Source organism: Elephas maximus, chromosome 8, assembly GCF_024166365.1.
Source record: "Elephas maximus indicus isolate mEleMax1 chromosome 8, mEleMax1 primary haplotype, whole genome shotgun sequence".
NCBI lineage: Eukaryota > Metazoa > Chordata > Mammalia > Proboscidea > Elephantidae > Elephas > Elephas maximus.
In genome coordinates, this window is record NC_064826.1 from 53,075,376 (window position 1) to 53,084,381 (window position 9,006).

Sequence of the window (9,006 nt, forward strand, 5' to 3'; positions counted from 1 at the left end):
TAGGGTTAATACTTGAATGGTGCCACTCCCATTTCTGCCCCTTGATTCCTGGACCCATGAATCCTGGCTATGGGAGAAATAGCACCATATAGTGGACACTGGTTTAGAGCATAAACAGCCTCCTGGACAACATTGCACCAAGCCTTCAAGGTATTGTCCCCTAGCTGGCACCATAATTATGTCTTTAGAAGGCCATTCCATCGTTCTATCAAGCCAGCTACTTCAGGATGATGGGGAACATGATAAGACCAGTGAATCCCATTGCCACACTTCATTTTCTGTGAAGTGAGTCCCTTGATCTGAGGTGATGCTGTGTGGGATTCTATGACAGTGGATAAGGTTTCTGTAAGTCCATGGGTGGTAGTTTTGGCAGAAAGATTGTGTACAGGGAAGGCAAATCCGTATCCAGAGTGTCTATTCCAGTAAGAACAAAATGCTGCTCTTTCCGGATGGAAATGGCCCAGTGTAATCAACCTGCCACCAGGTTGCTGGCTGATCACCTTGAGGAATGGTGCCATATCAGGAACTCAGTGTTGGTCTCTGCTGCTGGCAGATCGGGCACTCAACAGTGACTGTAGCCAAGTCAGTCTTCGTAAATGGAAGTCTGTGTTGCTGAGCTCATGCATTACCTCCATCCCTGCCACCTGGCCACTTTGTTCATGAGTCCCTTGGGCAATGATGGGAGTGTCTGGGGGAAGAGGATGCCTTATTTCCTATCCATTTGATTGTTAAAGTCCTCTTCTGCCGAGGTCACCCTTTGGTGAGCATTCACATGAGACACAAATATCTTCTTTGGCCCATTCAGAGAGGTCAGTCCACATACCTCTTCCTCGTACCTCCTTGTCTCTCATTTTCCAGTCATGTTTCTTCCAAGTCTCTGATCATTCAGCCAAACCATCGACAACAGCTCAGTTGACACACAACCCTAATGATCACAAGCACTCAGCTGCTAACAAAAGGTTGCTGCTTCAAACCCACCTAGTGGCTTCACAGGTGAAAAGATCCTGGTGATCTGCTTCCATAAAAATTATAGCCTTGGAAATCCTACAGGCAGTTTTACTGTATCCTATAGGGTCACTATCAGTCAGAATCAACTCGATGGTAGTGGGTTTGGTCCCATGTCAAATAACAAAGGCAAAGACCTGCTTGTCTTTTCTTTCTTGGGGAGAAGAGTTTCTTACCTAGGAAAACAGGATTAGTTTGTTTCTTATCTAGGAAAACATGAACAAGTTATTCCCTCTTAAAAAATGCTTAATTCAAACAAGTTGAGTCTGTGAAAGGCAACAAAAATTGGTATAAAATGTATTAAAAAGTTGTAAAATAAGGGTAAGTATACTACAATGTAATTAATTTTTAATGATTTAATTATATAAAGGAACCGTCATACATATGGATATTTCATTCCTGGTAAAATTTATTGACCATACATCTCATACAAAGTAGACATTCGAATCTGCTTCTGTCAGTTGACAGTGTTGAACATTACCTGGGACCTATGCTCCTGGAAAACAGCCACTGTTAAGAACCCTCCCCAACCTTTTGTTTTCTAGAAATAAATAACTGCAAAGGACTGCAGATCCTTCTCCCTCTTTCCTCAAGACTTCCATAAGAATCCCCAATGATCCTTTGTTTACCCGCCCATGTGAAACTTGAGATCACCTTTGTTTCCTTTGAGACAATCCTCATTAATGAAAGTCCTCCCTTTTGCAATAGCATAAATGAAATCATCTTCTTAATTTCTGGTACATTTTGTTTTTCATACAATGTAAGTGGAAAAAGACAAACACAAGCAACTTTAAGTAAGCCAACGAGGTCCAGACAAAGTAGAAGCTATGCAAAGATTTTTTATGCAAAGATTAAGCAAGAATAAACAGCATCACTCTTTTTATATAATAACCAGAAAGAAAGAGGGCCTAGCAGTTGATTAGCACTGATTCTCACAAAACAATAACCAATTAAAAAGAGGGTTGAGAATTGATTATGATGTGATAGAATAACCAAGCATCCCAAAGAGGAGGGCTAACAGTAGAGATTCATTCCTTCATCTTTTAATGAGTGAAATAGTTAGATTTGTTAGTATGGTCCTCACATCAGTAGCACAGATTCAACTAGTAGCTTTTTAGAAATGCAGAATCTTGCCTTTCCTACCTCCATACTCCTAATTTACTGGATCAGAACCTGCTTTTAAACAGGATCGCGAGGAGATTTAACCATATTATAAACTCTCAAACTTTAAGCACTTTAAAATGCAGATTTTACTAATCTCTGTATCAGGCTTTCTCAACCCTGGCACTGTTGATATTTCAGGTCACGTGATTATTTGTTGCGGAGAGCTGTTCTGTGCATTGTAGAATGTTTAGCAGCATCCTGCCCTGGCCTCAACCCACTAGATATCAGTAGTCAGCATGGCAACCAAAATCATCTCCAGAAATTGTCTGATGTTCCCTGTGGGACAATAACATCCCTGGTTAAAAAAACCACTGCTCGAGATGTTTCTATTAATTACATTGATATACTGATGAGAGAAACAGGTATGTTTCCAAGTATAATTACACATTAGGTCAAGATATAGTGACTGGCAATGGTTTAATTGCCATAAGGGATAAGAAACCAAAAGTGTATGACATTTCTGGGAAAAATACCAAGCTTAAAAAATTAATCTAGCCAGTAGTGTTTTGTCGTTTTCTTTGTATAGGTCTTTTATGCCCCTGTTTAGATTTATTCCCAAGTATTTTATCTTCTTGGGGGCTATCGTATATGATATTGATTTGGTGATTTCCTTTTCGAAGTTCTCATTGTTGGTGTAGAGGAATCCAACTTTTTTTTTTTCCCATGTTTTAAGGAATTTTTATTAAAACAAGAATTTTATAATCCAAATTACATTTCCTTGCCCAGTTATCAATTCTGTCATTTAAACAGAAGTGACGTTCAGAGCTATTCCACAGTAAAGGATAACAAAATTAAAGGAATGCTTTAAGATTTTTGTATTTTGCTGAAAATTCTTTTTCCCAGGGTCTATAAAACATTAATTTGCTTTTATATTTTACTATTTTTTTGTGTTTTTGTTTTTTGTTGTTTTTAAATGAATAAGTAATCTAAGACTAGCATTATTTGTTAGACCCGGCATTTGCTCAGTACAAAAAGTTCAAAATTTCCTTTCCTTTAAAATTTATTTTATATTTTGTAGTTCTTTTCCACAATATTTAAGTTTTTTTTTATGTTTTCATGTTTAGGTATTTTTCTCCGGTGAAGCACAAGTTTCTTATCGTGATCCCTGATCATTTTAAACAGAATACCAGTGCGCTGTTAAATGCTTTCCGGGCAGCCTCATTAGCTTGGTGGGCTTGTAGTACAGCTAAAATTTCATCAACCTTAGAACAAAGAGACTGGAGACTCAAGCATATGCAGAAGTTCTGAATTTTCAGTCTCCAACAACATACCAGTGATTTTATCAGCAAGAGCAGGGTGCATGGCTTGAATAAGAGGAAGCAGCCATTCACCCAACATTTGCTTTTGCTCTTGAGGAGGGGCAGATGCCAGCATGGAAGCAGTCAGAGTTTCCTGAACTTGTATATGAACAGCAGGCTGCTGCATGGTGACTTGTGGCTGTGCATTAAGGTGTTGTTGAGGATTGCAAATTCCTGCAACATATTTACACCGGGGAGTGGTGTGGACAGCAGGAGCAGACCCATGGTCTGTGTTGATGTGTTAGCAACACGTTGTGTTGACATGATTCCCAGAACCTGTGAAGAAGCTGGTCTCAAAGTACCAAGTAGTGGTTTAGGAGCAGCTGGCCGCATAGCACTGGGCATATTTTGGAATGGATGAGGTCTGGCACCCTGAGCAATCCAGCCAGGACTTAGTCTTAATTGAGCAATTTGTCTAGGAGGATAGTATGCAGGATGGTTTTGAGTCTGTGGAACAGCTGCCATGAAGTAATCTGAAGGAGGTTCTGGCTGGTAGGGGTTGTTTACCAGCTTGGGCACAGCTCTTACATTTACCATTCTCTGCATATACTGGTTAGTGAGGTGAGCCTGGAACTCTTCTTTGCGCTGAGCTAAAATTACATACAATGGCTCGGTGGCCACAATTCTACCATTCCTTTCCGTAACTGCTTTAGTAGCTTCTTCTGGGGAGGAGAAACATACAAAACCAAACCCTTAACTGTGACCACCCTGCATCATAACCTTTGCACTAGTGATTGTACCAAATGGAGAAAACTCTTTGCGGAGGCATTCATCATCAATACCTTCATCAAAGTTTTTCACATGTAAGTTAACACCCTGGTATCTGCTGATCCTATCTTGCTTCATCTGTTCAAATTTGCACTTAAGTTCTGTCTGCCATTCCATTTTTTTTTTCTGAGCTCAATCAACACAGATTTATTTCTCATTGAGCTCTTTCCCATTCATCTCACCCACAGCTTTCTGTGCATCTTCATGCCTCTCAAATCCAAAACCTTTGGGTTTTCCGCTTTCATCAGTCATTACTTTCACACTTAAGGCAGGTCCAAACTTGCCAAAGAGATCCTTAAGGCGCTCATCATCCATGTTGTCTCCAAAATTCTTGACGTAAACATTGGTGAACTCTTTGGCCCTAGCTCCGAGTTCTGCTTTTTTCTTTAGGGAACTTAAATCGTCCAACAAACACTCTACAATCATTTAGAAACATCCCATTTTTCAATAGCTCTTTCAGTTGCTTCTTGTGTCTCAAAACGTACAAATCCGTAGCCCTTGGAACCATTTTCATCACAAACCACCTTAAATGAGAGGATGTTACCAAAAGCAGAAAATGTATCATACAGTGCTTTATTATCAATAGATTTGTCCAAATTTTTAATGAATATGTTGCTCACTCCACGTTTGCAAAGCTATGTATCACGCTGAGACCACAGGATGCCTATGGGTTTGCCCTTTAAAACATCAAAATTCACAGTGTCCAAAACACGCTCTGCATCCACCGGCTGGCTGCTGGTAGTAGACATACATCCAACCAAAGAGCAGTGGGTGTCCTTGCAGACCCGGATGAAGAAGATAGGCCCGACAGTGCTGAATTTCGCCTAGAGCATTGCCTTGGTGACATCGGGGTGTGGGTACCCCACGTAGAAGGAGGCCGTGGGATAGGTGGGGGTGCCGGGGTTTATCACAGCACAAATGCCCACCGGGCCACAAGCCGGTGACATTTTGGTGAGGGGAGAGCGAGTGCTCCGCCCTGGGCCAGAGCTGGGAGGAAGGGAGTGGGGGCAAGTACAGAGGGACAAAAATCAGCCGGAATGGAAAACTATTCAATGGGGTGACTCCACTGCTGCTGACTTACGGCTGGGGAGCTTGGGTGGCGGTGCTGCTCATGGCAGCCCGACGGCCTGCCTCTTGATTCCTTCTTGGAACTGCTGCTGGGCCTGTGGCAGACAGGTCAGCCTTAGGTCCTTCACCGGGTTATTTTATAAAATAAGAAGAAAAAGAAAAAAATAAGTCTCCAGTGGGGGAGACGCGGGTTTTCTGTAAATATTTGGGTTTTTAACGGTTTTTTTTTTTAAATAATAAATGTACTTTCCGAGGATGGAGCGCACCCTAGTAACACTAACCGCCTGTGAGAAGGGCCCAGCTGATTTTTCTATATTAATTTTGTATCTTGCTGGTTTTGTTTGGCTGCTTTGCTGAAATCTTATATTAGTTCCAGTAGCTTTCTTGTGGATTCTTTGGGTTTTTCTGTGTATAAGAGCATATCATTTGCGAATAGGAGTAATTTTACCTCTTCCTTACCAATTCAGATGCCTTTTATTTCTCTTTCTTGCCTTACTGCTCTAGCTCTGGCTTCCAGCACCCTGTTGAATAAGAGTGGTGACAAAAGGCATCCTTGTCTGGTTCCAGTTACCAAGAGGAATGCTTTCAGTCTCTCCCTTTAGAATGATGTTGGCCTTTGGTATTGTATAAATGCCCTTTATCATGTAGAGGAATTTCCCATTTGTTCCTATTTTGCTGAGAGGTTTTATCAGGAATGGGTATTGGACTTGTCAAATGCCTTTTCTGCATTTGATCATGTGATTCTTTTATTTATCTGGTGGATTACACTGATTGATTTTCTAGTATTGAAATATCCCTGCACTTGGTATGAATCCCACCTGGCCATGATGTGTTGTTTTTTTAACACGCTGCTGAGTCCTCTTGGCTAGAATTTTGTTGAGAATTTTTGTGTCTGTGTTCATGAGGGATGTTGTTCTGCAGTTTACTTTTTTTGTGGTGTCTTTGCCTGGCTTTGGGATCAGGGTTATGCTGGCTTCAGAGAATGAGTTAGGGAATATTTCTTCCTTTTCTATGCTCTGAAATAGCTCAAGCACTATTAGTGTTAACTCTTCTCTAAAAGCTTGGTAGAATTCTCCAGTGAAGACTTCCAGGCCAGGGCTTTTTTATGTGTTGTTGGGAGTTTTTTTTTTTCTAGAAATTTGTCCATTTCCTCTAGGTTTTCAAATTTGTTGGAGTACAGTTTTTCATAGTACTCTGTTATGATCCTTTTTATTTTAGTTGGGTGTGTTGTGAGATAATGTGTCTCATTTCTTGGATTATTTTCTTCCCCTACTGTTTTCCTTTTGTCAGTTTGGCCAATGGTTTCTCGCTTTTGTTGATTTTTTCAAAGAACCAGCTGTTGGTCTTGTTGATTCTTTCAATTGTTTTTCTGTACTCTGTTTCATTTATTTCTGATCTAATCTTTATTATTTCTTTTCTTCTGGTGCCTAAGGGCTTCTTTTGCTATTCTCTATTTGTTTAAATTGTAGGGTTAATCTTTTATTTTGGCCCTTTCTTCTTTTTTGATGTGTGCATTTATTATAAATTAATGTCTAAGCACTGCTTTTGCTGTGTCCCGAAGGTTTTGCTAAGATGTGTATTCATTCTCATTTGATTCTATGAATTTTTTTAATTTTTTTAATTCCATCCCTGATTTCTTTTTTGTTTTTAAGCAAGGTGTTTTTCAGTTTCCATGTATTTGATTTTTTTTTTTCTTTGCTGTTTCGGTTATTGATTCCTACTTTTATGGCATTATGATAAGAGAAAATGTATTGTATTCAGTGTTTTGGATTTTGTTAAGGCTTGCTTTGTGGCCTAAAATGTGGTCTATTTTGGAAAATATTCCATTAGCTTTGGAAAAGAAGGTGTACTTTGCTGCTGTTGGGTGGAGTATTCTGTATATGTCTATGAGGTCAAGTTGGTTGATTGTGGCATTTAGATCTTCTGTGTCTTTTTTGAGGTTTTTTTCTAGATGTTCTGTTCTTCACCAAAAGTGGTGTGTTGAAGTCTCCTGCTACTATTGTGGAACTATTTATCTTTTGAGTGCTGTTAGAGCTTGTTTTATGTATTTTGGAGCCCTATCATTGGATGCATATATATTTATTATGGTTATGTTCTCTTGGTGTATTGACGCTAATTCCAACAACATTCTTTAATGAGGCAGAGAAACAAATCACCAACTTCATATGGAAAGGGAAAAGGCCCTGGATAAGTAAAGCATTACTGAAGAGGAAGAACAAAGTGGGAGGCCTCACACTATCTAATTTTAAAACCTATTATACAGCCACAGTAGTCAAAACAGTCTGGTACTGGTACAACAACAGACACATAGACCAATGGAACAATTGAGAACCCAGATGTAAATCCATCCATCTAGATCAGTTGATATTTGACAAAGGGCCGAAGTTCATTAAATAGAGAAAAGACAGTCTCTTTAACAAAGGGTCCTGGCATAACTGGATGTCCATCTGTAAAAAATGAAACAAGATCCATACCTCAGACCATACACAAAAAACTAACTCAAAATGGATCAAAGACCTCAATATAAAATCTAAAATGATAAAGATCATGGAAGAAAAAAAGGGACAATGCTGGGGGCCCTAACTCATGGCAAAAATAGTATACAAACCATGACTAACAATGCACAGATACCAGAAGAGAAACTAAATAACTGGGAGCTCCTAAAAATTAAATACTTATTCTCATCAAAAGACTTCACAAAAAGAGTAAAAAGAAAACCTACAGACTGGGAAAAAAATTTTGGCTACAGTATATCTGATAAGGGTCTAATCTCTAAAATCTACAAAATACTTCAGTGCCTCAATAACAAAAATACAAATAATCCAATTAAAAAATGGCAAAGGATATGATCAGACGCTTCACCAAAGAAGACATTCAGGCAGCCAATAGACACATGAGAAGTTGCTAGAGACCCTTAGCCGTTAGAGAAAAACAAATCAAAACTACAATGAGATATCATCTCACCTGACAATACTGGCACTAATCCAGAAAAAAATACAAATTAACAAATATTGGAGAGGTTGCTGGGAGATTGGAAATTTTATGCACTGGTGGTGGGAATGTAAAATGGTAAAACCACTTTGGAAAATGATATGGTGCTTCATTAAAAAGCTAGAAATAGAAATACCATGTGATACAGCAATCCCACTCCTAGGAATATACCCTAGAGACATAAGAACCATCACACAAATAGACATATGCACACCCGTGTTCATTGTATCATTATTCACAATAGCAAAAAGATGGAAACAACCTAAATGCCCATCAACAGAAGAATGGATAAACAAATTATGGTACATACACACAATGGAATACCATGAAACGATGAACAATGATGAATCTGTGAAACAACTCACAATGTCGATGAATCTGGAGGGCATTATGTGGAGTGAAATACATCAGTATCAAAAAGACAAATATTGGATGAGATCACTATTATAAGAACTCACAAAAAGGTTTACACACAAGAAGAAATATTGAAGATTACAGAGGTGAGGGGGGAGAAGGAGGGGAAATCACTAAGTAAATAGTAGACAAGTGTCAACTTCAGCGAAGGGAGGGGCAACACATAATATAGGGGAAGTCAGCACAACTGGACCAGAGCAAAAGCATGAAGTTTCCTGGACACATCCAAATACTTAGAGGGACCGAGTATCTGGGGCTGAGGGCTAGGGCATAGATTTGGGGGACATCTAGGTCAATT

General features: G+C 39.3%; 1 pseudogene; it reads right to left on the minus strand.

Annotated features, from left to right (window-relative positions):
• Positions 1–3,278: 3,278 nt before the first annotated feature.
• On the minus strand, positions 3,279–5,182 carry LOC126081568 (polyadenylate-binding protein 1-like; annotated as a pseudogene).
• Positions 5,183–9,006: the final 3,824 nt, after the last annotated feature.